The sequence below is a fragment of the Engystomops pustulosus genome, unplaced genomic scaffold, assembly GCF_040894005.1.
Source record: "Engystomops pustulosus unplaced genomic scaffold, aEngPut4.maternal MAT_SCAFFOLD_348, whole genome shotgun sequence".
NCBI classification, from domain to species: Eukaryota; Metazoa; Chordata; class Amphibia; order Anura; family Leptodactylidae; genus Engystomops; species Engystomops pustulosus.
In genome coordinates this window covers 1-26,966 of record NW_027285227.1, presented here as the reverse complement: position 1 = coordinate 26,966, position 26,966 = coordinate 1, and the positions used below count along the sequence as shown (strand labels likewise).

General features: G+C 50.1%; 27 non-coding genes across 27 annotated transcripts; all 27 read left to right on the top strand.

Annotated features, from left to right (window-relative positions):
• Window positions 1–1,235: 1,235 nt before the first annotated feature.
• Window positions 1,236–1,428, top strand: LOC140110905 (U2 spliceosomal RNA). The gene has a single exon (XR_011851687.1). It is a non-coding gene; the product is annotated as a U2 spliceosomal RNA (small nuclear RNA).
• Window positions 1,429–2,208: 780 nt separating this feature from the next.
• LOC140110928 (U2 spliceosomal RNA) lies at window positions 2,209–2,399 on the top strand. Its single transcript, XR_011851708.1, has one exon. It is a non-coding gene; the product is annotated as a U2 spliceosomal RNA (small nuclear RNA).
• Window positions 2,400–3,179: 780 nt separating this feature from the next.
• On the top strand, window positions 3,180–3,370 carry LOC140110926 (U2 spliceosomal RNA). The gene has a single exon (XR_011851706.1). It is a non-coding gene; the product is annotated as a U2 spliceosomal RNA (small nuclear RNA).
• A 780-nt stretch (window positions 3,371–4,150) lies between these two features.
• Window positions 4,151–4,341, top strand: LOC140110925 (U2 spliceosomal RNA). Its single transcript, XR_011851705.1, has one exon. It is a non-coding gene; the product is annotated as a U2 spliceosomal RNA (small nuclear RNA).
• Window positions 4,342–5,121: 780 nt separating this feature from the next.
• LOC140110924 (U2 spliceosomal RNA) lies at window positions 5,122–5,312 on the top strand. The gene has a single exon (XR_011851704.1). It is a non-coding gene; the product is annotated as a U2 spliceosomal RNA (small nuclear RNA).
• Window positions 5,313–6,092: 780 nt separating this feature from the next.
• Window positions 6,093–6,283, top strand: LOC140110923 (U2 spliceosomal RNA). Its single transcript, XR_011851703.1, has one exon. It is a non-coding gene; the product is annotated as a U2 spliceosomal RNA (small nuclear RNA).
• A 780-nt stretch (window positions 6,284–7,063) lies between these two features.
• LOC140110922 (U2 spliceosomal RNA) lies at window positions 7,064–7,254 on the top strand. Its single transcript, XR_011851702.1, has one exon. It is a non-coding gene; the product is annotated as a U2 spliceosomal RNA (small nuclear RNA).
• Window positions 7,255–8,034: 780 nt separating this feature from the next.
• LOC140110921 (U2 spliceosomal RNA) lies at window positions 8,035–8,225 on the top strand. The gene has a single exon (XR_011851701.1). It is a non-coding gene; the product is annotated as a U2 spliceosomal RNA (small nuclear RNA).
• Window positions 8,226–9,005: 780 nt separating this feature from the next.
• On the top strand, window positions 9,006–9,196 carry LOC140110919 (U2 spliceosomal RNA). The gene has a single exon (XR_011851700.1). It is a non-coding gene; the product is annotated as a U2 spliceosomal RNA (small nuclear RNA).
• A 780-nt stretch (window positions 9,197–9,976) lies between these two features.
• LOC140110918 (U2 spliceosomal RNA) lies at window positions 9,977–10,167 on the top strand. Its single transcript, XR_011851699.1, has one exon. It is a non-coding gene; the product is annotated as a U2 spliceosomal RNA (small nuclear RNA).
• A 780-nt stretch (window positions 10,168–10,947) lies between these two features.
• LOC140110917 (U2 spliceosomal RNA) lies at window positions 10,948–11,138 on the top strand. Its single transcript, XR_011851698.1, has one exon. It is a non-coding gene; the product is annotated as a U2 spliceosomal RNA (small nuclear RNA).
• A 780-nt stretch (window positions 11,139–11,918) lies between these two features.
• Window positions 11,919–12,109, top strand: LOC140110916 (U2 spliceosomal RNA). Its single transcript, XR_011851697.1, has one exon. It is a non-coding gene; the product is annotated as a U2 spliceosomal RNA (small nuclear RNA).
• A 780-nt stretch (window positions 12,110–12,889) lies between these two features.
• On the top strand, window positions 12,890–13,080 carry LOC140110914 (U2 spliceosomal RNA). The gene has a single exon (XR_011851695.1). It is a non-coding gene; the product is annotated as a U2 spliceosomal RNA (small nuclear RNA).
• Window positions 13,081–13,860: 780 nt separating this feature from the next.
• LOC140110913 (U2 spliceosomal RNA) lies at window positions 13,861–14,051 on the top strand. The gene has a single exon (XR_011851694.1). It is a non-coding gene; the product is annotated as a U2 spliceosomal RNA (small nuclear RNA).
• Window positions 14,052–14,831: 780 nt separating this feature from the next.
• On the top strand, window positions 14,832–15,022 carry LOC140110912 (U2 spliceosomal RNA). Its single transcript, XR_011851693.1, has one exon. It is a non-coding gene; the product is annotated as a U2 spliceosomal RNA (small nuclear RNA).
• Window positions 15,023–15,802: 780 nt separating this feature from the next.
• Window positions 15,803–15,993, top strand: LOC140110911 (U2 spliceosomal RNA). The gene has a single exon (XR_011851692.1). It is a non-coding gene; the product is annotated as a U2 spliceosomal RNA (small nuclear RNA).
• Window positions 15,994–16,773: 780 nt separating this feature from the next.
• On the top strand, window positions 16,774–16,964 carry LOC140110910 (U2 spliceosomal RNA). Its single transcript, XR_011851691.1, has one exon. It is a non-coding gene; the product is annotated as a U2 spliceosomal RNA (small nuclear RNA).
• Window positions 16,965–17,744: 780 nt separating this feature from the next.
• Window positions 17,745–17,935, top strand: LOC140110908 (U2 spliceosomal RNA). The gene has a single exon (XR_011851690.1). It is a non-coding gene; the product is annotated as a U2 spliceosomal RNA (small nuclear RNA).
• Window positions 17,936–18,715: 780 nt separating this feature from the next.
• Window positions 18,716–18,906, top strand: LOC140110907 (U2 spliceosomal RNA). The gene has a single exon (XR_011851689.1). It is a non-coding gene; the product is annotated as a U2 spliceosomal RNA (small nuclear RNA).
• Window positions 18,907–19,686: 780 nt separating this feature from the next.
• LOC140110901 (U2 spliceosomal RNA) lies at window positions 19,687–19,877 on the top strand. The gene has a single exon (XR_011851683.1). It is a non-coding gene; the product is annotated as a U2 spliceosomal RNA (small nuclear RNA).
• Window positions 19,878–20,657: 780 nt separating this feature from the next.
• On the top strand, window positions 20,658–20,848 carry LOC140110889 (U2 spliceosomal RNA). Its single transcript, XR_011851672.1, has one exon. It is a non-coding gene; the product is annotated as a U2 spliceosomal RNA (small nuclear RNA).
• Window positions 20,849–21,628: 780 nt separating this feature from the next.
• On the top strand, window positions 21,629–21,819 carry LOC140110877 (U2 spliceosomal RNA). The gene has a single exon (XR_011851661.1). It is a non-coding gene; the product is annotated as a U2 spliceosomal RNA (small nuclear RNA).
• Window positions 21,820–22,599: 780 nt separating this feature from the next.
• LOC140110951 (U2 spliceosomal RNA) lies at window positions 22,600–22,790 on the top strand. The gene has a single exon (XR_011851729.1). It is a non-coding gene; the product is annotated as a U2 spliceosomal RNA (small nuclear RNA).
• A 780-nt stretch (window positions 22,791–23,570) lies between these two features.
• On the top strand, window positions 23,571–23,761 carry LOC140110939 (U2 spliceosomal RNA). The gene has a single exon (XR_011851718.1). It is a non-coding gene; the product is annotated as a U2 spliceosomal RNA (small nuclear RNA).
• A 779-nt stretch (window positions 23,762–24,540) lies between these two features.
• Window positions 24,541–24,731, top strand: LOC140110927 (U2 spliceosomal RNA). The gene has a single exon (XR_011851707.1). It is a non-coding gene; the product is annotated as a U2 spliceosomal RNA (small nuclear RNA).
• A 779-nt stretch (window positions 24,732–25,510) lies between these two features.
• On the top strand, window positions 25,511–25,701 carry LOC140110915 (U2 spliceosomal RNA). The gene has a single exon (XR_011851696.1). It is a non-coding gene; the product is annotated as a U2 spliceosomal RNA (small nuclear RNA).
• Window positions 25,702–26,480: 779 nt separating this feature from the next.
• On the top strand, window positions 26,481–26,671 carry LOC140110870 (U2 spliceosomal RNA). Its single transcript, XR_011851655.1, has one exon. It is a non-coding gene; the product is annotated as a U2 spliceosomal RNA (small nuclear RNA).
• Window positions 26,672–26,966: the final 295 nt, after the last annotated feature.

Genomic DNA, 26,966 nt, shown 5'->3' with positions numbered 1-26,966 from the left:
TACCCCCCCAGTGAGAACCTGCTTAAAAAACTGCAGAGGACTGTCTGTGAATTTATATGGTCATCTAAGTTCGAGAAACTGAAGAGAGCTATCATCTACAAAGAACTTGGGATGGGAGGAAGGAACGTCCCGAATATAAAGCAGTTTCTCCACACGAAATTCTTTTGCTTCTGCTTCAGGTATTTATACAAAAACTCTTCCTGGTCATACTTCCTCAGGTTTGCCGCAGGTGACATTTTTCGGAAACGAAAATGGTTCGCTAGCTCTTTGTCACAACCCATACTCATCTTCCCCGCAACGCACTACATGGTCCTTGAAAGGACAATAAGGACGTACAAGCTAGAATTGATGGAAAGTGATACTTTTCTTACATCTGGACTCTTACTGAAGGCTTTAAAGAAGAAAGAAGGGATGGAACAGGTTGAGAACTACACTCACAGTGTCAGTAAGGCAATTTGGGGTAAGGTAAATGTTAAATACTTGGTGAACGAGCACAAGGATCTGAATTGGATGGTTGCGCATAACTGTGTCCCTACTCGTAACTTCCAATTCCTAAGAAGATTGTCTTCCACCCAATACTGTCCAAGATGCAGATGGATGCCAGAAACAACAGCGCATGTGTTCTGGAACTGTGAATATGCACAGAGTGTTTGGAGAGAAATAGGACCTCTGCTGAAATTCCTCACTCACCTTCAGTTCCTGAATCATGAAGTCATCCTATATGGTCTGCATAGCAATCTGGGGAAAGAAAGAGAACAAGTATTGTGGTGTTTCATCAGTAGCTTCAAGAGCGCTCTATGGAAGACAAGGAATATACTTATCTTCAAAAAAGACCTAATCAGTAAGGAGCAGTGTATCAAACTTGGTCTTAGTATTCTACACCAATACTACCTTCTTGATAAGAAGAATCTTGGCAAAGTGGCTGCTCTAAAGAAATGGAACTTTATACTGTGGAGAAAATTTTATGCTTAATGTTTGTTAATTTTTCTTTTCTTGAAAAAAAAAAAAAAAAAAAAAACTTACAAAAAAAAAAAAAAAACTTACAAAAAAAAAAAAAAAAAAAAAAAAAAAAAAAAAAAAAAAACTTACAAAAACTTACAAAAAAAAAAAAAAACAAAAAAAACAAAAAAAAAAAAAAACTTACAAAAAAAAAAAAAAAATTTTTGTTTTCAGTGTGATTAGACTTTTAGTTTTCCCCTTCCCTTGGATTTTTGCATCTTTTCAGCTCTTAGTCAAAATTTTATAAGTTGGAAAGTTTTAATATAAATGCAAAAATCTGTTCTTATCAGTTTAATATCTGATACGTCCCCTATCTGGGGACCATATATTAAATGGATTTTTGGAACAGGGAGATGGAAAAAGAGCTTGCTCTGTCCACTCCACGCATTGACCTGGTATTGCAGTACCTCCAGGACCGGTGCACCCCTTCTTAACTTGGTGAAAAAGATAGAGAAATAAATAGCAAAACTTTGGAAAAGGGAAAAGAAATGGAGCCGAAGTTTGCAATGTGACGTCGACGACGCTCTTGTGCTTTGTCACCTACTCAGGTGTGTTGTGTGCTGTGTCTTTTGCAGGAGGAACAAAGGCTTCTCACTAATTGATTAATGAGGTGCTAAATGGGCCCGACCCGGAACAAAGGAAAAAAAAAAAAAAGGAAAAATAAAAGTGACCTAATCGGCGGCCTAATTAATTGGAGCTAATTGGATCATGATTAGTCTGGAGCCGTCTACTTGAATCGAAGACACCTGCAGGTTGAGATTTGGCTGCTTCCTCCTCCACTGCTAGCAGTCACAGTCTGAGAAGGTGCGAACGACCGAAGGTAAGCTGTAGCTATCAGCGTGTGCTGGAGCGAGCGTGCTTGTCCCCTCACACCGTCCAGCGGCTGTGTCAAGAGAAAGGAAAAGTGATCTCTGAGCCGTCAGGCAGGCAGGCAGTCGGTCGGTCAGACTGACTTGACAAAAGAGTTGTTGTGGGGAGGGTGTAGCAGCGGGCGGCTGGCAGATGAAGTGCAGACGCCCGCTCGCTCGGCCCCCCTGCTGCTTTGCGGGGGAGGTGCCTGTTGGGGGCGGTCCTATGCAGATTAATCGTCCCCACGCAGAGGACTGTGTGACTTGCAGAGTAGGTTTTTCGCCTCCTGGCGGTGTCTCCTCTCCGTGAGCAGTGCTGAGAGTTCTGAAGGGGGCCCGGTCTGGGCGAGCTATGGTCGGTATCGCTTCTCGGCCTTTTGGCTAAGATCAAGTGTAGTATCTGTTCTTATCAGTTTAATATCTGATACGTCCCCTATCTGGGGACCATATATTAAATGGATTTTTGGAACAGGGAGATGGAAAAAGAGCTTGCTCTGTCCACTCCACGCATTGACCTGGTATTGCAGTACCTCCAGGACCGGTGCACCCCTTCTTAACTTGGTGAAAAAGATAGAGAAATAAATAGCAAAACTTTGGAAAAGGGAAAAGAAATGGAGCCGAAGTTTGCAATGTGACGTCGACGACGCTCTTGTGCTTTGTCACCTACTCAGGTGTGTTGTGTGCTGTGTCTTTTGCAGGAGGAACAAAGGCTTCTCACTAATTGATTAATGAGGTGCTAAATGGGCCCGACCCGGAACAAAGGAAAAAAAAAAAAAAGGAAAAATAAAAGTGACCTAATCGGCGGCCTAATTAATTGGAGCTAATTGGATCATGATTAGTCTGGAGCCGTCTACTTGAATCGAAGACACCTGCAGGTTGAGATTTGGCTGCTTCCTCCTCCACTGCTAGCAGTCACAGTCTGAGAAGGTGCGAACGACCGAAGGTAAGCTGTAGCTATCAGCGTGTGCTGGAGCGAGCGTGCTTGTCCCCTCACACCGTCCAGCGGCTGTGTCAAGAGAAAGGAAAAGTGATCTCTGAGCCGTCAGGCAGGCAGGCAGTCGGTCGGTCAGACTGACTTGACAAAAGAGTTGTTGTGGGGAGGGTGTAGCAGCGGGCGGCTGGCAGATGAAGTGCAGACGCCCGCTCGCTCGGCCCCCCTGCTGCTTTGCGGGGGAGGTGCCTGTTGGGGGCGGTCCTATGCAGATTAATCGTCCCCACGCAGAGGACTGTGTGACTTGCAGAGTAGGTTTTTCGCCTCCTGGCGGTGTCTCCTCTCCGTGAGCAGTGCTGAGAGTTCTGAAGGGGGCCCGGTCTGGGCGAGCTATGGTCGGTATCGCTTCTCGGCCTTTTGGCTAAGATCAAGTGTAGTATCTGTTCTTATCAGTTTAATATCTGATACGTCCCCTATCTGGGGACCATATATTAAATGGATTTTTGGAACAGGGAGATGGAAAAAGAGCTTGCTCTGTCCACTCCACGCATTGACCTGGTATTGCAGTACCTCCAGGACCGGTGCACCCCTTCTTAACTTGGTGAAAAAGATAGAGAAATAAATAGCAAAACTTTGGAAAAGGGAAAAGAAATGGAGCCGAAGTTTGCAATGTGACGTCGACGACGCTCTTGTGCTTTGTCACCTACTCAGGTGTGTTGTGTGCTGTGTCTTTTGCAGGAGGAACAAAGGCTTCTCACTAATTGATTAATGAGGTGCTAAATGGGCCCGACCCGGAACAAAGGAAAAAAAAAAAAAAGGAAAAATAAAAGTGACCTAATCGGCGGCCTAATTAATTGGAGCTAATTGGATCATGATTAGTCTGGAGCCGTCTACTTGAATCGAAGACACCTGCAGGTTGAGATTTGGCTGCTTCCTCCTCCACTGCTAGCAGTCACAGTCTGAGAAGGTGCGAACGACCGAAGGTAAGCTGTAGCTATCAGCGTGTGCTGGAGCGAGCGTGCTTGTCCCCTCACACCGTCCAGCGGCTGTGTCAAGAGAAAGGAAAAGTGATCTCTGAGCCGTCAGGCAGGCAGGCAGTCGGTCGGTCAGACTGACTTGACAAAAGAGTTGTTGTGGGGAGGGTGTAGCAGCGGGCGGCTGGCAGATGAAGTGCAGACGCCCGCTCGCTCGGCCCCCCTGCTGCTTTGCGGGGGAGGTGCCTGTTGGGGGCGGTCCTATGCAGATTAATCGTCCCCACGCAGAGGACTGTGTGACTTGCAGAGTAGGTTTTTCGCCTCCTGGCGGTGTCTCCTCTCCGTGAGCAGTGCTGAGAGTTCTGAAGGGGGCCCGGTCTGGGCGAGCTATGGTCGGTATCGCTTCTCGGCCTTTTGGCTAAGATCAAGTGTAGTATCTGTTCTTATCAGTTTAATATCTGATACGTCCCCTATCTGGGGACCATATATTAAATGGATTTTTGGAACAGGGAGATGGAAAAAGAGCTTGCTCTGTCCACTCCACGCATTGACCTGGTATTGCAGTACCTCCAGGACCGGTGCACCCCTTCTTAACTTGGTGAAAAAGATAGAGAAATAAATAGCAAAACTTTGGAAAAGGGAAAAGAAATGGAGCCGAAGTTTGCAATGTGACGTCGACGACGCTCTTGTGCTTTGTCACCTACTCAGGTGTGTTGTGTGCTGTGTCTTTTGCAGGAGGAACAAAGGCTTCTCACTAATTGATTAATGAGGTGCTAAATGGGCCCGACCCGGAACAAAGGAAAAAAAAAAAAAAGGAAAAATAAAAGTGACCTAATCGGCGGCCTAATTAATTGGAGCTAATTGGATCATGATTAGTCTGGAGCCGTCTACTTGAATCGAAGACACCTGCAGGTTGAGATTTGGCTGCTTCCTCCTCCACTGCTAGCAGTCACAGTCTGAGAAGGTGCGAACGACCGAAGGTAAGCTGTAGCTATCAGCGTGTGCTGGAGCGAGCGTGCTTGTCCCCTCACACCGTCCAGCGGCTGTGTCAAGAGAAAGGAAAAGTGATCTCTGAGCCGTCAGGCAGGCAGGCAGTCGGTCGGTCAGACTGACTTGACAAAAGAGTTGTTGTGGGGAGGGTGTAGCAGCGGGCGGCTGGCAGATGAAGTGCAGACGCCCGCTCGCTCGGCCCCCCTGCTGCTTTGCGGGGGAGGTGCCTGTTGGGGGCGGTCCTATGCAGATTAATCGTCCCCACGCAGAGGACTGTGTGACTTGCAGAGTAGGTTTTTCGCCTCCTGGCGGTGTCTCCTCTCCGTGAGCAGTGCTGAGAGTTCTGAAGGGGGCCCGGTCTGGGCGAGCTATGGTCGGTATCGCTTCTCGGCCTTTTGGCTAAGATCAAGTGTAGTATCTGTTCTTATCAGTTTAATATCTGATACGTCCCCTATCTGGGGACCATATATTAAATGGATTTTTGGAACAGGGAGATGGAAAAAGAGCTTGCTCTGTCCACTCCACGCATTGACCTGGTATTGCAGTACCTCCAGGACCGGTGCACCCCTTCTTAACTTGGTGAAAAAGATAGAGAAATAAATAGCAAAACTTTGGAAAAGGGAAAAGAAATGGAGCCGAAGTTTGCAATGTGACGTCGACGACGCTCTTGTGCTTTGTCACCTACTCAGGTGTGTTGTGTGCTGTGTCTTTTGCAGGAGGAACAAAGGCTTCTCACTAATTGATTAATGAGGTGCTAAATGGGCCCGACCCGGAACAAAGGAAAAAAAAAAAAAAGGAAAAATAAAAGTGACCTAATCGGCGGCCTAATTAATTGGAGCTAATTGGATCATGATTAGTCTGGAGCCGTCTACTTGAATCGAAGACACCTGCAGGTTGAGATTTGGCTGCTTCCTCCTCCACTGCTAGCAGTCACAGTCTGAGAAGGTGCGAACGACCGAAGGTAAGCTGTAGCTATCAGCGTGTGCTGGAGCGAGCGTGCTTGTCCCCTCACACCGTCCAGCGGCTGTGTCAAGAGAAAGGAAAAGTGATCTCTGAGCCGTCAGGCAGGCAGGCAGTCGGTCGGTCAGACTGACTTGACAAAAGAGTTGTTGTGGGGAGGGTGTAGCAGCGGGCGGCTGGCAGATGAAGTGCAGACGCCCGCTCGCTCGGCCCCCCTGCTGCTTTGCGGGGGAGGTGCCTGTTGGGGGCGGTCCTATGCAGATTAATCGTCCCCACGCAGAGGACTGTGTGACTTGCAGAGTAGGTTTTTCGCCTCCTGGCGGTGTCTCCTCTCCGTGAGCAGTGCTGAGAGTTCTGAAGGGGGCCCGGTCTGGGCGAGCTATGGTCGGTATCGCTTCTCGGCCTTTTGGCTAAGATCAAGTGTAGTATCTGTTCTTATCAGTTTAATATCTGATACGTCCCCTATCTGGGGACCATATATTAAATGGATTTTTGGAACAGGGAGATGGAAAAAGAGCTTGCTCTGTCCACTCCACGCATTGACCTGGTATTGCAGTACCTCCAGGACCGGTGCACCCCTTCTTAACTTGGTGAAAAAGATAGAGAAATAAATAGCAAAACTTTGGAAAAGGGAAAAGAAATGGAGCCGAAGTTTGCAATGTGACGTCGACGACGCTCTTGTGCTTTGTCACCTACTCAGGTGTGTTGTGTGCTGTGTCTTTTGCAGGAGGAACAAAGGCTTCTCACTAATTGATTAATGAGGTGCTAAATGGGCCCGACCCGGAACAAAGGAAAAAAAAAAAAAAGGAAAAATAAAAGTGACCTAATCGGCGGCCTAATTAATTGGAGCTAATTGGATCATGATTAGTCTGGAGCCGTCTACTTGAATCGAAGACACCTGCAGGTTGAGATTTGGCTGCTTCCTCCTCCACTGCTAGCAGTCACAGTCTGAGAAGGTGCGAACGACCGAAGGTAAGCTGTAGCTATCAGCGTGTGCTGGAGCGAGCGTGCTTGTCCCCTCACACCGTCCAGCGGCTGTGTCAAGAGAAAGGAAAAGTGATCTCTGAGCCGTCAGGCAGGCAGGCAGTCGGTCGGTCAGACTGACTTGACAAAAGAGTTGTTGTGGGGAGGGTGTAGCAGCGGGCGGCTGGCAGATGAAGTGCAGACGCCCGCTCGCTCGGCCCCCCTGCTGCTTTGCGGGGGAGGTGCCTGTTGGGGGCGGTCCTATGCAGATTAATCGTCCCCACGCAGAGGACTGTGTGACTTGCAGAGTAGGTTTTTCGCCTCCTGGCGGTGTCTCCTCTCCGTGAGCAGTGCTGAGAGTTCTGAAGGGGGCCCGGTCTGGGCGAGCTATGGTCGGTATCGCTTCTCGGCCTTTTGGCTAAGATCAAGTGTAGTATCTGTTCTTATCAGTTTAATATCTGATACGTCCCCTATCTGGGGACCATATATTAAATGGATTTTTGGAACAGGGAGATGGAAAAAGAGCTTGCTCTGTCCACTCCACGCATTGACCTGGTATTGCAGTACCTCCAGGACCGGTGCACCCCTTCTTAACTTGGTGAAAAAGATAGAGAAATAAATAGCAAAACTTTGGAAAAGGGAAAAGAAATGGAGCCGAAGTTTGCAATGTGACGTCGACGACGCTCTTGTGCTTTGTCACCTACTCAGGTGTGTTGTGTGCTGTGTCTTTTGCAGGAGGAACAAAGGCTTCTCACTAATTGATTAATGAGGTGCTAAATGGGCCCGACCCGGAACAAAGGAAAAAAAAAAAAAAGGAAAAATAAAAGTGACCTAATCGGCGGCCTAATTAATTGGAGCTAATTGGATCATGATTAGTCTGGAGCCGTCTACTTGAATCGAAGACACCTGCAGGTTGAGATTTGGCTGCTTCCTCCTCCACTGCTAGCAGTCACAGTCTGAGAAGGTGCGAACGACCGAAGGTAAGCTGTAGCTATCAGCGTGTGCTGGAGCGAGCGTGCTTGTCCCCTCACACCGTCCAGCGGCTGTGTCAAGAGAAAGGAAAAGTGATCTCTGAGCCGTCAGGCAGGCAGGCAGTCGGTCGGTCAGACTGACTTGACAAAAGAGTTGTTGTGGGGAGGGTGTAGCAGCGGGCGGCTGGCAGATGAAGTGCAGACGCCCGCTCGCTCGGCCCCCCTGCTGCTTTGCGGGGGAGGTGCCTGTTGGGGGCGGTCCTATGCAGATTAATCGTCCCCACGCAGAGGACTGTGTGACTTGCAGAGTAGGTTTTTCGCCTCCTGGCGGTGTCTCCTCTCCGTGAGCAGTGCTGAGAGTTCTGAAGGGGGCCCGGTCTGGGCGAGCTATGGTCGGTATCGCTTCTCGGCCTTTTGGCTAAGATCAAGTGTAGTATCTGTTCTTATCAGTTTAATATCTGATACGTCCCCTATCTGGGGACCATATATTAAATGGATTTTTGGAACAGGGAGATGGAAAAAGAGCTTGCTCTGTCCACTCCACGCATTGACCTGGTATTGCAGTACCTCCAGGACCGGTGCACCCCTTCTTAACTTGGTGAAAAAGATAGAGAAATAAATAGCAAAACTTTGGAAAAGGGAAAAGAAATGGAGCCGAAGTTTGCAATGTGACGTCGACGACGCTCTTGTGCTTTGTCACCTACTCAGGTGTGTTGTGTGCTGTGTCTTTTGCAGGAGGAACAAAGGCTTCTCACTAATTGATTAATGAGGTGCTAAATGGGCCCGACCCGGAACAAAGGAAAAAAAAAAAAAAGGAAAAATAAAAGTGACCTAATCGGCGGCCTAATTAATTGGAGCTAATTGGATCATGATTAGTCTGGAGCCGTCTACTTGAATCGAAGACACCTGCAGGTTGAGATTTGGCTGCTTCCTCCTCCACTGCTAGCAGTCACAGTCTGAGAAGGTGCGAACGACCGAAGGTAAGCTGTAGCTATCAGCGTGTGCTGGAGCGAGCGTGCTTGTCCCCTCACACCGTCCAGCGGCTGTGTCAAGAGAAAGGAAAAGTGATCTCTGAGCCGTCAGGCAGGCAGGCAGTCGGTCGGTCAGACTGACTTGACAAAAGAGTTGTTGTGGGGAGGGTGTAGCAGCGGGCGGCTGGCAGATGAAGTGCAGACGCCCGCTCGCTCGGCCCCCCTGCTGCTTTGCGGGGGAGGTGCCTGTTGGGGGCGGTCCTATGCAGATTAATCGTCCCCACGCAGAGGACTGTGTGACTTGCAGAGTAGGTTTTTCGCCTCCTGGCGGTGTCTCCTCTCCGTGAGCAGTGCTGAGAGTTCTGAAGGGGGCCCGGTCTGGGCGAGCTATGGTCGGTATCGCTTCTCGGCCTTTTGGCTAAGATCAAGTGTAGTATCTGTTCTTATCAGTTTAATATCTGATACGTCCCCTATCTGGGGACCATATATTAAATGGATTTTTGGAACAGGGAGATGGAAAAAGAGCTTGCTCTGTCCACTCCACGCATTGACCTGGTATTGCAGTACCTCCAGGACCGGTGCACCCCTTCTTAACTTGGTGAAAAAGATAGAGAAATAAATAGCAAAACTTTGGAAAAGGGAAAAGAAATGGAGCCGAAGTTTGCAATGTGACGTCGACGACGCTCTTGTGCTTTGTCACCTACTCAGGTGTGTTGTGTGCTGTGTCTTTTGCAGGAGGAACAAAGGCTTCTCACTAATTGATTAATGAGGTGCTAAATGGGCCCGACCCGGAACAAAGGAAAAAAAAAAAAAAGGAAAAATAAAAGTGACCTAATCGGCGGCCTAATTAATTGGAGCTAATTGGATCATGATTAGTCTGGAGCCGTCTACTTGAATCGAAGACACCTGCAGGTTGAGATTTGGCTGCTTCCTCCTCCACTGCTAGCAGTCACAGTCTGAGAAGGTGCGAACGACCGAAGGTAAGCTGTAGCTATCAGCGTGTGCTGGAGCGAGCGTGCTTGTCCCCTCACACCGTCCAGCGGCTGTGTCAAGAGAAAGGAAAAGTGATCTCTGAGCCGTCAGGCAGGCAGGCAGTCGGTCGGTCAGACTGACTTGACAAAAGAGTTGTTGTGGGGAGGGTGTAGCAGCGGGCGGCTGGCAGATGAAGTGCAGACGCCCGCTCGCTCGGCCCCCCTGCTGCTTTGCGGGGGAGGTGCCTGTTGGGGGCGGTCCTATGCAGATTAATCGTCCCCACGCAGAGGACTGTGTGACTTGCAGAGTAGGTTTTTCGCCTCCTGGCGGTGTCTCCTCTCCGTGAGCAGTGCTGAGAGTTCTGAAGGGGGCCCGGTCTGGGCGAGCTATGGTCGGTATCGCTTCTCGGCCTTTTGGCTAAGATCAAGTGTAGTATCTGTTCTTATCAGTTTAATATCTGATACGTCCCCTATCTGGGGACCATATATTAAATGGATTTTTGGAACAGGGAGATGGAAAAAGAGCTTGCTCTGTCCACTCCACGCATTGACCTGGTATTGCAGTACCTCCAGGACCGGTGCACCCCTTCTTAACTTGGTGAAAAAGATAGAGAAATAAATAGCAAAACTTTGGAAAAGGGAAAAGAAATGGAGCCGAAGTTTGCAATGTGACGTCGACGACGCTCTTGTGCTTTGTCACCTACTCAGGTGTGTTGTGTGCTGTGTCTTTTGCAGGAGGAACAAAGGCTTCTCACTAATTGATTAATGAGGTGCTAAATGGGCCCGACCCGGAACAAAGGAAAAAAAAAAAAAAGGAAAAATAAAAGTGACCTAATCGGCGGCCTAATTAATTGGAGCTAATTGGATCATGATTAGTCTGGAGCCGTCTACTTGAATCGAAGACACCTGCAGGTTGAGATTTGGCTGCTTCCTCCTCCACTGCTAGCAGTCACAGTCTGAGAAGGTGCGAACGACCGAAGGTAAGCTGTAGCTATCAGCGTGTGCTGGAGCGAGCGTGCTTGTCCCCTCACACCGTCCAGCGGCTGTGTCAAGAGAAAGGAAAAGTGATCTCTGAGCCGTCAGGCAGGCAGGCAGTCGGTCGGTCAGACTGACTTGACAAAAGAGTTGTTGTGGGGAGGGTGTAGCAGCGGGCGGCTGGCAGATGAAGTGCAGACGCCCGCTCGCTCGGCCCCCCTGCTGCTTTGCGGGGGAGGTGCCTGTTGGGGGCGGTCCTATGCAGATTAATCGTCCCCACGCAGAGGACTGTGTGACTTGCAGAGTAGGTTTTTCGCCTCCTGGCGGTGTCTCCTCTCCGTGAGCAGTGCTGAGAGTTCTGAAGGGGGCCCGGTCTGGGCGAGCTATGGTCGGTATCGCTTCTCGGCCTTTTGGCTAAGATCAAGTGTAGTATCTGTTCTTATCAGTTTAATATCTGATACGTCCCCTATCTGGGGACCATATATTAAATGGATTTTTGGAACAGGGAGATGGAAAAAGAGCTTGCTCTGTCCACTCCACGCATTGACCTGGTATTGCAGTACCTCCAGGACCGGTGCACCCCTTCTTAACTTGGTGAAAAAGATAGAGAAATAAATAGCAAAACTTTGGAAAAGGGAAAAGAAATGGAGCCGAAGTTTGCAATGTGACGTCGACGACGCTCTTGTGCTTTGTCACCTACTCAGGTGTGTTGTGTGCTGTGTCTTTTGCAGGAGGAACAAAGGCTTCTCACTAATTGATTAATGAGGTGCTAAATGGGCCCGACCCGGAACAAAGGAAAAAAAAAAAAAAGGAAAAATAAAAGTGACCTAATCGGCGGCCTAATTAATTGGAGCTAATTGGATCATGATTAGTCTGGAGCCGTCTACTTGAATCGAAGACACCTGCAGGTTGAGATTTGGCTGCTTCCTCCTCCACTGCTAGCAGTCACAGTCTGAGAAGGTGCGAACGACCGAAGGTAAGCTGTAGCTATCAGCGTGTGCTGGAGCGAGCGTGCTTGTCCCCTCACACCGTCCAGCGGCTGTGTCAAGAGAAAGGAAAAGTGATCTCTGAGCCGTCAGGCAGGCAGGCAGTCGGTCGGTCAGACTGACTTGACAAAAGAGTTGTTGTGGGGAGGGTGTAGCAGCGGGCGGCTGGCAGATGAAGTGCAGACGCCCGCTCGCTCGGCCCCCCTGCTGCTTTGCGGGGGAGGTGCCTGTTGGGGGCGGTCCTATGCAGATTAATCGTCCCCACGCAGAGGACTGTGTGACTTGCAGAGTAGGTTTTTCGCCTCCTGGCGGTGTCTCCTCTCCGTGAGCAGTGCTGAGAGTTCTGAAGGGGGCCCGGTCTGGGCGAGCTATGGTCGGTATCGCTTCTCGGCCTTTTGGCTAAGATCAAGTGTAGTATCTGTTCTTATCAGTTTAATATCTGATACGTCCCCTATCTGGGGACCATATATTAAATGGATTTTTGGAACAGGGAGATGGAAAAAGAGCTTGCTCTGTCCACTCCACGCATTGACCTGGTATTGCAGTACCTCCAGGACCGGTGCACCCCTTCTTAACTTGGTGAAAAAGATAGAGAAATAAATAGCAAAACTTTGGAAAAGGGAAAAGAAATGGAGCCGAAGTTTGCAATGTGACGTCGACGACGCTCTTGTGCTTTGTCACCTACTCAGGTGTGTTGTGTGCTGTGTCTTTTGCAGGAGGAACAAAGGCTTCTCACTAATTGATTAATGAGGTGCTAAATGGGCCCGACCCGGAACAAAGGAAAAAAAAAAAAAAGGAAAAATAAAAGTGACCTAATCGGCGGCCTAATTAATTGGAGCTAATTGGATCATGATTAGTCTGGAGCCGTCTACTTGAATCGAAGACACCTGCAGGTTGAGATTTGGCTGCTTCCTCCTCCACTGCTAGCAGTCACAGTCTGAGAAGGTGCGAACGACCGAAGGTAAGCTGTAGCTATCAGCGTGTGCTGGAGCGAGCGTGCTTGTCCCCTCACACCGTCCAGCGGCTGTGTCAAGAGAAAGGAAAAGTGATCTCTGAGCCGTCAGGCAGGCAGGCAGTCGGTCGGTCAGACTGACTTGACAAAAGAGTTGTTGTGGGGAGGGTGTAGCAGCGGGCGGCTGGCAGATGAAGTGCAGACGCCCGCTCGCTCGGCCCCCCTGCTGCTTTGCGGGGGAGGTGCCTGTTGGGGGCGGTCCTATGCAGATTAATCGTCCCCACGCAGAGGACTGTGTGACTTGCAGAGTAGGTTTTTCGCCTCCTGGCGGTGTCTCCTCTCCGTGAGCAGTGCTGAGAGTTCTGAAGGGGGCCCGGTCTGGGCGAGCTATGGTCGGTATCGCTTCTCGGCCTTTTGGCTAAGATCAAGTGTAGTATCTGTTCTTATCAGTTTAATATCTGATACGTCCCCTATCTGGGGACCATATATTAAATGGATTTTTGGAACAGGGAGATGGAAAAAGAGCTTGCTCTGTCCACTCCACGCATTGACCTGGTATTGCAGTACCTCCAGGACCGGTGCACCCCTTCTTAACTTGGTGAAAAAGATAGAGAAATAAATAGCAAAACTTTGGAAAAGGGAAAAGAAATGGAGCCGAAGTTTGCAATGTGACGTCGACGACGCTCTTGTGCTTTGTCACCTACTCAGGTGTGTTGTGTGCTGTGTCTTTTGCAGGAGGAACAAAGGCTTCTCACTAATTGATTAATGAGGTGCTAAATGGGCCCGACCCGGAACAAAGGAAAAAAAAAAAAAAGGAAAAATAAAAGTGACCTAATCGGCGGCCTAATTAATTGGAGCTAATTGGATCATGATTAGTCTGGAGCCGTCTACTTGAATCGAAGACACCTGCAGGTTGAGATTTGGCTGCTTCCTCCTCCACTGCTAGCAGTCACAGTCTGAGAAGGTGCGAACGACCGAAGGTAAGCTGTAGCTATCAGCGTGTGCTGGAGCGAGCGTGCTTGTCCCCTCACACCGTCCAGCGGCTGTGTCAAGAGAAAGGAAAAGTGATCTCTGAGCCGTCAGGCAGGCAGGCAGTCGGTCGGTCAGACTGACTTGACAAAAGAGTTGTTGTGGGGAGGGTGTAGCAGCGGGCGGCTGGCAGATGAAGTGCAGACGCCCGCTCGCTCGGCCCCCCTGCTGCTTTGCGGGGGAGGTGCCTGTTGGGGGCGGTCCTATGCAGATTAATCGTCCCCACGCAGAGGACTGTGTGACTTGCAGAGTAGGTTTTTCGCCTCCTGGCGGTGTCTCCTCTCCGTGAGCAGTGCTGAGAGTTCTGAAGGGGGCCCGGTCTGGGCGAGCTATGGTCGGTATCGCTTCTCGGCCTTTTGGCTAAGATCAAGTGTAGTATCTGTTCTTATCAGTTTAATATCTGATACGTCCCCTATCTGGGGACCATATATTAAATGGATTTTTGGAACAGGGAGATGGAAAAAGAGCTTGCTCTGTCCACTCCACGCATTGACCTGGTATTGCAGTACCTCCAGGACCGGTGCACCCCTTCTTAACTTGGTGAAAAAGATAGAGAAATAAATAGCAAAACTTTGGAAAAGGGAAAAGAAATGGAGCCGAAGTTTGCAATGTGACGTCGACGACGCTCTTGTGCTTTGTCACCTACTCAGGTGTGTTGTGTGCTGTGTCTTTTGCAGGAGGAACAAAGGCTTCTCACTAATTGATTAATGAGGTGCTAAATGGGCCCGACCCGGAACAAAGGAAAAAAAAAAAAAAGGAAAAATAAAAGTGACCTAATCGGCGGCCTAATTAATTGGAGCTAATTGGATCATGATTAGTCTGGAGCCGTCTACTTGAATCGAAGACACCTGCAGGTTGAGATTTGGCTGCTTCCTCCTCCACTGCTAGCAGTCACAGTCTGAGAAGGTGCGAACGACCGAAGGTAAGCTGTAGCTATCAGCGTGTGCTGGAGCGAGCGTGCTTGTCCCCTCACACCGTCCAGCGGCTGTGTCAAGAGAAAGGAAAAGTGATCTCTGAGCCGTCAGGCAGGCAGGCAGTCGGTCGGTCAGACTGACTTGACAAAAGAGTTGTTGTGGGGAGGGTGTAGCAGCGGGCGGCTGGCAGATGAAGTGCAGACGCCCGCTCGCTCGGCCCCCCTGCTGCTTTGCGGGGGAGGTGCCTGTTGGGGGCGGTCCTATGCAGATTAATCGTCCCCACGCAGAGGACTGTGTGACTTGCAGAGTAGGTTTTTCGCCTCCTGGCGGTGTCTCCTCTCCGTGAGCAGTGCTGAGAGTTCTGAAGGGGGCCCGGTCTGGGCGAGCTATGGTCGGTATCGCTTCTCGGCCTTTTGGCTAAGATCAAGTGTAGTATCTGTTCTTATCAGTTTAATATCTGATACGTCCCCTATCTGGGGACCATATATTAAATGGATTTTTGGAACAGGGAGATGGAAAAAGAGCTTGCTCTGTCCACTCCACGCATTGACCTGGTATTGCAGTACCTCCAGGACCGGTGCACCCCTTCTTAACTTGGTGAAAAAGATAGAGAAATAAATAGCAAAACTTTGGAAAAGGGAAAAGAAATGGAGCCGAAGTTTGCAATGTGACGTCGACGACGCTCTTGTGCTTTGTCACCTACTCAGGTGTGTTGTGTGCTGTGTCTTTTGCAGGAGGAACAAAGGCTTCTCACTAATTGATTAATGAGGTGCTAAATGGGCCCGACCCGGAACAAAGGAAAAAAAAAAAAAAGGAAAAATAAAAGTGACCTAATCGGCGGCCTAATTAATTGGAGCTAATTGGATCATGATTAGTCTGGAGCCGTCTACTTGAATCGAAGACACCTGCAGGTTGAGATTTGGCTGCTTCCTCCTCCACTGCTAGCAGTCACAGTCTGAGAAGGTGCGAACGACCGAAGGTAAGCTGTAGCTATCAGCGTGTGCTGGAGCGAGCGTGCTTGTCCCCTCACACCGTCCAGCGGCTGTGTCAAGAGAAAGGAAAAGTGATCTCTGAGCCGTCAGGCAGGCAGGCAGTCGGTCGGTCAGACTGACTTGACAAAAGAGTTGTTGTGGGGAGGGTGTAGCAGCGGGCGGCTGGCAGATGAAGTGCAGACGCCCGCTCGCTCGGCCCCCCTGCTGCTTTGCGGGGGAGGTGCCTGTTGGGGGCGGTCCTATGCAGATTAATCGTCCCCACGCAGAGGACTGTGTGACTTGCAGAGTAGGTTTTTCGCCTCCTGGCGGTGTCTCCTCTCCGTGAGCAGTGCTGAGAGTTCTGAAGGGGGCCCGGTCTGGGCGAGCTATGGTCGGTATCGCTTCTCGGCCTTTTGGCTAAGATCAAGTGTAGTATCTGTTCTTATCAGTTTAATATCTGATACGTCCCCTATCTGGGGACCATATATTAAATGGATTTTTGGAACAGGGAGATGGAAAAAGAGCTTGCTCTGTCCACTCCACGCATTGACCTGGTATTGCAGTACCTCCAGGACCGGTGCACCCCTTCTTAACTTGGTGAAAAAGATAGAGAAATAAATAGCAAAACTTTGGAAAAGGGAAAAGAAATGGAGCCGAAGTTTGCAATGTGACGTCGACGACGCTCTTGTGCTTTGTCACCTACTCAGGTGTGTTGTGTGCTGTGTCTTTTGCAGGAGGAACAAAGGCTTCTCACTAATTGATTAATGAGGTGCTAAATGGGCCCGACCCGGAACAAAGGAAAAAAAAAAAAAAGGAAAAATAAAAGTGACCTAATCGGCGGCCTAATTAATTGGAGCTAATTGGATCATGATTAGTCTGGAGCCGTCTACTTGAATCGAAGACACCTGCAGGTTGAGATTTGGCTGCTTCCTCCTCCACTGCTAGCAGTCACAGTCTGAGAAGGTGCGAACGACCGAAGGTAAGCTGTAGCTATCAGCGTGTGCTGGAGCGAGCGTGCTTGTCCCCTCACACCGTCCAGCGGCTGTGTCAAGAGAAAGGAAAAGTGATCTCTGAGCCGTCAGGCAGGCAGGCAGTCGGTCGGTCAGACTGACTTGACAAAAGAGTTGTTGTGGGGAGGGTGTAGCAGCGGGCGGCTGGCAGATGAAGTGCAGACGCCCGCTCGCTCGGCCCCCCTGCTGCTTTGCGGGGGAGGTGCCTGTTGGGGGCGGTCCTATGCAGATTAATCGTCCCCACGCAGAGGACTGTGTGACTTGCAGAGTAGGTTTTTCGCCTCCTGGCGGTGTCTCCTCTCCGTGAGCAGTGCTGAGAGTTCTGAAGGGGGCCCGGTCTGGGCGAGCTATGGTCGGTATCGCTTCTCGGCCTTTTGGCTAAGATCAAGTGTAGTATCTGTTCTTATCAGTTTAATATCTGATACGTCCCCTATCTGGGGACCATATATTAAATGGATTTTTGGAACAGGGAGATGGAAAAAGAGCTTGCTCTGTCCACTCCACGCATTGACCTGGTATTGCAGTACCTCCAGGACCGGTGCACCCCTTCTTAACTTGGTGAAAAAGATAGAGAAATAAATAGCAAAACTTTGGAAAAGGGAAAAGAAATGGAGCCGAAGTTTGCAATGTGACGTCGACGACGCTCTTGTGCTTTGTCACCTACTCAGGTGTGTTGTGTGCTGTGTCTTTTGCAGGAGGAACAAAGGCTTCTCACTAATTGATTAATGAGGTGCTAAATGGGCCCGACCCGGAACAAAGGAAAAAAAAAAAAAAGGAAAAATAAAAGTGACCTAATCGGCGGCCTAATTAATTGGAGCTAATTGGATCATGATTAGTCTGGAGCCGTCTACTTGAATCGAAGACACCTGCAGGTTGAGATTTGGCTGCTTCCTCCTCCACTGCTAGCAGTCACAGTCTGAGAAGGTGCGAACGACCGAAGGTAAGCTGTAGCTATCAGCGTGTGCTGGAGCGAGCGTGCTTGTCCCCTCACACCGTCCAGCGGCTGTGTCAAGAGAAAGGAAAAGTGATCTCTGAGCCGTCAGGCAGGCAGGCAGTCGGTCGGTCAGACTGACTTGACAAAAGAGTTGTTGTGGGGAGGGTGTAGCAGCGGGCGGCTGGCAGATGAAGTGCAGACGCCCGCTCGCTCGGCCCCCCTGCTGCTTTGCGGGGGAGGTGCCTGTTGGGGGCGGTCCTATGCAGATTAATCGTCCCCACGCAGAGGACTGTGTGACTTGCAGAGTAGGTTTTTCGCCTCCTGGCGGTGTCTCCTCTCCGTGAGCAGTGCTGAGAGTTCTGAAGGGGGCCCGGTCTGGGCGAGCTATGGTCGGTATCGCTTCTCGGCCTTTTGGCTAAGATCAAGTGTAGTATCTGTTCTTATCAGTTTAATATCTGATACGTCCCCTATCTGGGGACCATATATTAAATGGATTTTTGGAACAGGGAGATGGAAAAAGAGCTTGCTCTGTCCACTCCACGCATTGACCTGGTATTGCAGTACCTCCAGGACCGGTGCACCCCTTCTTAACTTGGTGAAAAAGATAGAGAAATAAATAGCAAAACTTTGGAAAAGGGAAAAGAAATGGAGCCGAAGTTTGCAATGTGACGTCGACGACGCTCTTGTGCTTTGTCACCTACTCAGGTGTGTTGTGTGCTGTGTCTTTTGCAGGAGGAACAAAGGCTTCTCACTAATTGATTAATGAGGTGCTAAATGGGCCCGACCCGGAACAAAGGAAAAAAAAAAAAAAGGAAAAATAAAAGTGACCTAATCGGCGGCCTAATTAATTGGAGCTAATTGGATCATGATTAGTCTGGAGCCGTCTACTTGAATCGAAGACACCTGCAGGTTGAGATTTGGCTGCTTCCTCCTCCACTGCTAGCAGTCACAGTCTGAGAAGGTGCGAACGACCGAAGGTAAGCTGTAGCTATCAGCGTGTGCTGGAGCGAGCGTGCTTGTCCCCTCACACCGTCCAGCGGCTGTGTCAAGAGAAAGGAAAAGTGATCTCTGAGCCGTCAGGCAGGCAGGCAGTCGGTCGGTCAGACTGACTTGACAAAAGAGTTGTTGTGGGGAGGGTGTAGCAGCGGGCGGCTGGCAGATGAAGTGCAGACGCCCGCTCGCTCGGCCCCCCTGCTGCTTTGCGGGGGAGGTGCCTGTTGGGGGCGGTCCTATGCAGATTAATCGTCCCCACGCAGAGGACTGTGTGACTTGCAGAGTAGGTTTTTCGCCTCCTGGCGGTGTCTCCTCTCCGTGAGCAGTGCTGAGAGTTCTGAAGGGGGCCCGGTCTGGGCGAGCTATGGTCGGTATCGCTTCTCGGCCTTTTGGCTAAGATCAAGTGTAGTATCTGTTCTTATCAGTTTAATATCTGATACGTCCCCTATCTGGGGACCATATATTAAATGGATTTTTGGAACAGGGAGATGGAAAAAGAGCTTGCTCTGTCCACTCCACGCATTGACCTGGTATTGCAGTACCTCCAGGACCGGTGCACCCCTTCTTAACTTGGTGAAAAAGATAGAGAAATAAATAGCAAAACTTTGGAAAAGGGAAAAGAAATGGAGCCGAAGTTTGCAATGTGACGTCGACGACGCTCTTGTGCTTTGTCACCTACTCAGGTGTGTTGTGTGCTGTGTCTTTTGCAGGAGGAACAAAGGCTTCTCACTAATTGATTAATGAGGTGCTAAATGGGCCCGACCCGGAACAAAGGAAAAAAAAAAAAAAGGAAAAATAAAAGTGACCTAATCGGCGGCCTAATTAATTGGAGCTAATTGGATCATGATTAGTCTGGAGCCGTCTACTTGAATCGAAGACACCTGCAGGTTGAGATTTGGCTGCTTCCTCCTCCACTGCTAGCAGTCACAGTCTGAGAAGGTGCGAACGACCGAAGGTAAGCTGTAGCTATCAGCGTGTGCTGGAGCGAGCGTGCTTGTCCCCTCACACCGTCCAGCGGCTGTGTCAAGAGAAAGGAAAAGTGATCTCTGAGCCGTCAGGCAGGCAGGCAGTCGGTCGGTCAGACTGACTTGACAAAAGAGTTGTTGTGGGGAGGGTGTAGCAGCGGGCGGCTGGCAGATGAAGTGCAGACGCCCGCTCGCTCGGCCCCCCTGCTGCTTTGCGGGGGAGGTGCCTGTTGGGGGCGGTCCTATGCAGATTAATCGTCCCCACGCAGAGGACTGTGTGACTTGCAGAGTAGGTTTTTCGCCTCCTGGCGGTGTCTCCTCTCCGTGAGCAGTGCTGAGAGTTCTGAAGGGGGCCCGGTCTGGGCGAGCTATGGTCGGTATCGCTTCTCGGCCTTTTGGCTAAGATCAAGTGTAGTATCTGTTCTTATCAGTTTAATATCTGATACGTCCCCTATCTGGGGACCATATATTAAATGGATTTTTGGAACAGGGAGATGGAAAAAGAGCTTGCTCTGTCCACTCCACGCATTGACCTGGTATTGCAGTACCTCCAGGACCGGTGCACCCCTTCTTAACTTGGTGAAAAAGATAGAGAAATAAATAGCAAAACTTTGGAAAAGGGAAAAGAAATGGAGCCGAAGTTTGCAATGTGACGTCGACGACGCTCTTGTGCTTTGTCACCTACTCAGGTGTGTTGTGTGCTGTGTCTTTTGCAGGAGGAACAAAGGCTTCTCACTAATTGATTAATGAGGTGCTAAATGGGCCCGACCCGGAACAAAGGAAAAAAAAAAAAAAGGAAAAATAAAAGTGACCTAATCGGCGGCCTAATTAATTGGAGCTAATTGGATCATGATTAGTCTGGAGCCGTCTACTTGAATCGAAGACACCTGCAGGTTGAGATTTGGCTGCTTCCTCCTCCACTGCTAGCAGTCACAGTCTGAGAAGGTGCGAACGACCGAAGGTAAGCTGTAGCTATCAGCGTGTGCTGGAGCGAGCGTGCTTGTCCCCTCACACCGTCCAGCGGCTGTGTCAAGAGAAAGGAAAAGTGATCTCTGAGCCGTCAGGCAGGCAGGCAGTCGGTCGGTCAGACTGACTTGACAAAAGAGTTGTTGTGGGGAGGGTGTAGCAGCGGGCGGCTGGCAGATGAAGTGCAGACGCCCGCTCGCTCGGCCCCCCTGCTGCTTTGCGGGGGAGGTGCCTGTTGGGGGCGGTCCTATGCAGATTAATCGTCCCCACGCAGAGGACTGTGTGACTTGCAGAGTAGGTTTTTCGCCTCCTGGCGGTGTCTCCTCTCCGTGAGCAGTGCTGAGAGTTCTGAAGGGGGCCCGGTCTGGGCGAGCTATGGTCGGTATCGCTTCTCGGCCTTTTGGCTAAGATCAAGTGTAGTATCTGTTCTTATCAGTTTAATATCTGATACGTCCCCTATCTGGGGACCATATATTAAATGGATTTTTGGAACAGGGAGATGGAAAAAGAGCTTGCTCTGTCCACTCCACGCATTGACCTGGTATTGCAGTACCTCCAGGACCGGTGCACCCCTTCTTAACTTGGTGAAAAAGATAGAGAAATAAATAGCAAAACTTTGGAAAAGGGAAAAGAAATGGAGCCGAAGTTTGCAATGTGACGTCGACGACGCTCTTGTGCTTTGTCACCTACTCAGGTGTGTTGTGTGCTGTGTCTTTTGCAGGAGGAACAAAGGCTTCTCACTAATTGATTAATGAGGTGCTAAATGGGCCCGACCCGGAACAAAGGAAAAAAAAAAAAAAGGAAAAATAAAAGTGACCTAATCGGCGGCCTAATTAATTGGAGCTAATTGGATCATGATTAGTCTGGAGCCGTCTACTTGAATCGAAGACACCTGCAGGTTGAGATTTGGCTGCTTCCTCCTCCACTGCTAGCAGTCACAGTCTGAGAAGGTGCGAACGACCGAAGGTAAGCTGTAGCTATCAGCGTGTGCTGGAGCGAGCGTGCTTGTCCCCTCACACCGTCCAGCGGCTGTGTCAAGAGAAAGGAAAAGTGATCTCTGAGCCGTCAGGCAGGCAGGCAGTCGGTCGGTCAGACTGACTTGACAAAAGAGTTGTTGTGGGGAGGGTGTAGCAGCGGGCGGCTGGCAGATGAAGTGCAGACGCCCGCTCGCTCGGCCCCCCTGCTGCTTTGCGGGGGAGGTGCCTGTTGGGGGCGGTCCTATGCAGATTAATCGTCCCCACGCAGAGGACTGTGTGACTTGCAGAGTAGGTTTTTCGCCTCCTGGCGGTGTCTCCTCTCCGTGAGCAGTGCTGAGAGTTCTGAAGGGGGCCCGGTCTGGGCGAGCTATGGTCGGTATCGCTTCTCGGCCTTTTGGCTAAGATCAAGTGTAGTATCTGTTCTTATCAGTTTAATATCTGATACGTCCCCTATCTGGGGACCATATATTAAATGGATTTTTGGAACAGGGAGATGGAAAAAGAGCTTGCTCTGTCCACTCCACGCATTGACCTGGTATTGCAGTACCTCCAGGACCGGTGCACCCCTTCTTAACTTGGTGAAAAAGATAGAGAAATAAATAGCAAAACTTTGGAAAAGGGAAAAGAAATGGAGCCGAAGTTTGCAATGTGACGTCGACGACGCTCTTGTGCTTTGTCACCTACTCAGGTGTGTTGTGTGCTGTGTCTTTTGCAGGAGGAACAAAGGCTTCTCACTAATTGATTAATGAGGTGCTAAATGGGCCCGACCCGGAACAAAGGAAAAAAAAAAAAAAGGAAAAATAAAAGTGACCTAATCGGCGGCCTAATTAATTGGAGCTAATTGGATCATGATTAGTCTGGAGCCGTCTACTTGAATCGAAGACACCTGCAGGTTGAGATTTGGCTGCTTCCTCCTCCACTGCTAGCAGTCACAGTCTGAGAAGGTGCGAACGACCGAAGGTAAGCTGTAGCTATCAGCGTGTGCTGGAGCGAGCGTGCTTGTCCCCTCACACCGTCCAGCGGCTGTGTCAAGAGAAAGGAAAAGTGATCTCTGAGCCGTCAGGCAGGCAGGCAGTCGGTCGGTCAGACTGACTTGACAAAAGAGTTGTTGTGGGGAGGGTGTAGCAGCGGGCGGCTGGCAGATGAAGTGCAGACGCCCGCTCGCTCGGCCCCCCTGCTGCTTTGCGGGGGAGGTGCCTGTTGGGGGCGGTCCTATGCAGATTAATCGTCCCCACGCAGAGGACTGTGTGACTTGCAGAGTAGGTTTTTCGCCTCCTGGCGGTGTCTCCTCTCCGTGAGCAGTGCTGAGAGTTCTGAAGGGGGCCCGGTCTGGGCGAGCTATGGTCGGTATCGCTTCTCGGCCTTTTGGCTAAGATCAAGTGTAGTATCTGTTCTTATCAGTTTAATATCTGATACGTCCCCTATCTGGGGACCATATATTAAATGGATTTTTGGAACAGGGAGATGGAAAAAGAGCTTGCTCTGTCCACTCCACGCATTGACCTGGTATTGCAGTACCTCCAGGACCGGTGCACCCCTTCTTAACTTGGTGAAAAAGATAGAGAAATAAATAGCAAAACTTTGGAAAAGGGAAAAGAAATGGAGCCGAAGTTTGCAATGTGACGTCGACGACGCTCTTGTGCTTTGTCACCTACTCAGGTGTGTTGTGTGCTGTGTCTTTTGCAGGAGGAACAAAGGCTTCTCACTAATTGATTAATGAGGTGCTAAATGGGCCCGACCCGGAACAAAGGAAAAAAAAAAAAAAGGAAAAATAAAAGTGACCTAATCGGCGGCCTAATTAATTGGAGCTAATTGGATCATGATTAGTCTGGAGCCGTCTACTTGAATCGAAGACACCTGCAGGTTGAGATTTGGCTGCTTCCTCCTCCACTGCTAGCAGTCACAGTCTGAGAAGGTGCGAACGACCGAAGGTAAGCTGTAGCTATCAGCGTGTGCTGGAGCGAGCGTGCTTGTCCCCTCACACCGTCCAGCGGCTGTGTCAAGAGAAAGGAAAAGTGATCTCTGAGCCGTCAGGCAGGCAGGCAGTCGGTCGGTCAGACTGACTTGACAAAAGAGTTGTTGTGGGGAGGGTGTAGCAGCGGGCGGCTGGCAGATGAAGTGCAGACGCCCGCTCGCTCGGCCCCCCTGCTGCTTTGCGGGGGAGGTGCCTGTTGGGGGCGGTCCTATGCAGATTAATCGTCCCCACGCAGAGGACTGTGTGACTTGCAGAGTAGGTTTTTCGCCTCCTGGCGGTGTCTCCTCTCCGTGAGCAGTGCTGAGAGTTCTGAAGGGGGCCCGGTCTGGGCGAGCTATGGTCGGTATCGCTTCTCGGCCTTTTGGCTAAGATCAAGTGTAGTATCTGTTCTTATCAGTTTAATATCTGATACGTCCCCTATCTGGGGACCATATATTAAATGGATTTTTGGAACAGGGAGATGGAAAAAGAGCTTGCTCTGTCCACTCCACGCATTGACCTGGTATTGCAGTACCTCCAGGACCGGTGCACCCCTTCTTAACTTGGTGAAAAAGATAGAGAAATAAATAGCAAAACTTTGGAAAAGGGAAAAGAAATGGAGCCGAAGTTTGCAATGTGACGTCGACGACGCTCTTGTGCTTTGTCACCTACTCAGGTGTGTTGTGTGCTGTGTCTTTTGCAGGAGGAACAAAGGCTTCTCACTAATTGATTAATGAGGTGCTAAATGGGCCCGACCCGGAACAAAGGAAAAAAAAAAAAAGGAAAAATAAAAGTGACCTAATCGGCGGCCTAATTAATTGGAGCTAATTGGATCATGATTAGTCTGGAGCCGTCTACTTGAATCGAAGACACCTGCAGGTTGAGATTTGGCTGCTTCCTCCTCCACTGCTAGCAGTCACAGTCTGAGAAGGTGCGAACGACCGAAGGTAAGCTGTAGCTATCAGCGTGTGCTGGAGCGAGCGTGCTTGTCCCCTCACACCGTCCAGCGGCTGTGTCAAGAGAAAGGAAAAGTGATCTCTGAGCCGTCAGGCAGGCAGGCAGTCGGTCGGTCAGACTGACTTGACAAAAGAGTTGTTGTGGGGAGGGTGTAGCAGCGGGCGGCTGGCAGATGAAGTGCAGACGCCCGCTCGCTCGGCCCCCCTGCTGCTTTGCGGGGGAGGTGCCTGTTGGGGGCGGTCCTATGCAGATTAATCGTCCCCACGCAGAGGACTGTGTGACTTGCAGAGTAGGTTTTTCGCCTCCTGGCGGTGTCTCCTCTCCGTGAGCAGTGCTGAGAGTTCTGAAGGGGGCCCGGTCTGGGCGAGCTATGGTCGGTATCGCTTCTCGGCCTTTTGGCTAAGATCAAGTGTAGTATCTGTTCTTATCAGTTTAATATCTGATACGTCCCCTATCTGGGGACCATATATTAAATGGATTTTTGGAACAGGGAGATGGAAAAAGAGCTTGCTCTGTCCACTCCACGCATTGACCTGGTATTGCAGTACCTCCAGGACCGGTGCACCCCTTCTTAACTTGGTGAAAAAGATAGAGAAATAAATAGCAAAACTTTGGAAAAGGGAAAAGAAATGGAGCCGAAGTTTGCAATGTGACGTCGACGACGCTCTTGTGCTTTGTCACCTACTCAGGTGTGTTGTGTGCTGTGTCTTTTGCAGGAGGAACAAAGGCTTCTCACTAATTGATTAATGAGGTGCTAAATGGGCCCGACCCGGAACAAAGGAAAAAAAAAAAAAAGGAAAAATAAAAGTGACCTAATCGGCGGCCTAATTAATTGGAGCTAATTGGATCATGATTAGTCTGGAGCCGTCTACTTGAATCGAAGACACCTGCAGGTTGAGATTTGGCTGCTTCCTCCTCCACTGCTAGCAGTCACAGTCTGAGAAGGTGCGAACGACCGAAGGTAAGCTGTAGCTATCAGCGTGTGCTGGAGCGAGCGTGCTTGTCCCCTCACACCGTCCAGCGGCTGTGTCAAGAGAAAGGAAAAGTGATCTCTGAGCCGTCAGGCAGGCAGGCAGTCGGTCGGTCAGACTGACTTGACAAAAGAGTTGTTGTGGGGAGGGTGTAGCAGCGGGCGGCTGGCAGATGAAGTGCAGACGCCCGCTCGCTCGGCCCCCTGCTGCTTTGCGGGGGAGGTGCCTGTTGGGGGCGGTCCTATGCAGATTAATCGTCCCCACGCAGAGGACTGTGTGACTTGCAGAGTAGGTTTTTCGCCTCCTGGCGGTGTCTCCTCTCCGTGAGCAGTGCTGAGAGTTCTGAAGGGGGCCCGGTCTGGGCGAGCTATGGTCGGTATCGCTTCTCGGCCTTTTGGCTAAGATCAAGTGTAGTATCTGTTCTTATCAGTTTAATATCTGATACGTCCCCTATCTGGGGACCATATATTAAATGGATTTTTGGAACAGGGAGATGGAAAAAGAGCTTGCTCTGTCCACTCCACGCATTGACCTGGTATTGCAGTACCTCCAGGACCGGTGCACCCCTTCTTAACTTGGTGAAAAAGATAGAGAAATAAATAGCAAAACTTTGGAAAAGGGAAAAGAAATGGAGCCGAAGTTGCAATGTGACGTCGACGACGCTCTTGTGCTTTGTCACCTACTCAGGTGTGTTGTGTGCTGTGTCTTTTGCAGGAGGAACAAAGGCTTCTCACTAATTGATTAATGAGGTGCTAAATGGGCCCGACCCGGAACAAAGGAAAAAAAAAAAAAAGGAAAAATAAAAGTGACCTAATCGGCGGCCTAATTAATTGGAGCTAATTGGATCATGATTAGTCTGGAGCCGTCTACTTGAATCGAAGACACCTGCAGGTTGAGATTTGGCTGCTTCCTCCTCCACTGCTAGCAGTCACAGTCTGAGAAGGTGCGAACGACCGAAGGTAAGCTGTAGCTATCAGCGTGTGCTGGAGCGAGCGTGCTTGTCCCCTCACACCGTCCAGCGGCTGTGTCAAGAGAAAGGAAAAGTGATCTCTGAGCCGTCAGGCAGGCAGGCAGTCGGTCGGTCAGACTGACTTGACAAAAGAGTTGTTGTGGGGAGGGTGTAGCAGCGGGCGGCTGGCAGATGAAGTGCAGACGCCCGCTCGCTCGGCCCCCCTGCTGCTTTGCGGGGGAGGTGCCTGTTGGGGGCGGTCCTATGCAGATTAATCGTCCCCACGCAGAGGACTGTGTGACTTGCAGAGTAGGTTTTTCGCCTCCTGGCGGTGTCTCCTCTCCGTGAGCAGTGCTGAGAGTTCTGAAGGGGGCCCGGTCTGGGCGAGCTATGGTCGGTATCGCTTCTCGGCCTTTTGGCTAAGATCAAGTGTAGTATCTGTTCTTATCAGTTTAATATCTGATACGTCCCCTATCTGGGGACCATATATTAAATGGATTTTTGGAACAGGGAGATGGAAAAAGAGCTTGCTCTGTCCACTCCACGCATTGACCTGGTATTGCAGTACCTCCAGGACCGGTGCACCCCTTCTTAACTTGGTGAAAAAGATAGAGAAATAAATAGCAAAACTTTGGAAAAGGGAAAAGAAATGGAGCCGAAGTTTGCAATGTGACGTCGACGACGCTCTTGTGCTTTGTCACCTACTCAGGTGTGTTGTGTGCTGTGTCTTTTGCAGGAGGAACAAAGGCTTCTCACTAATTGATTAATGAGGTGCTAAATGGGCCCGACCCGGAACAAAGGAAAAAAAAAAAAAAGGAAAAATAAAAGTGACCTAATCGGCGGCCTAATTAATTGGAGCTAATTGGATCATGATTAGTCTGGAGC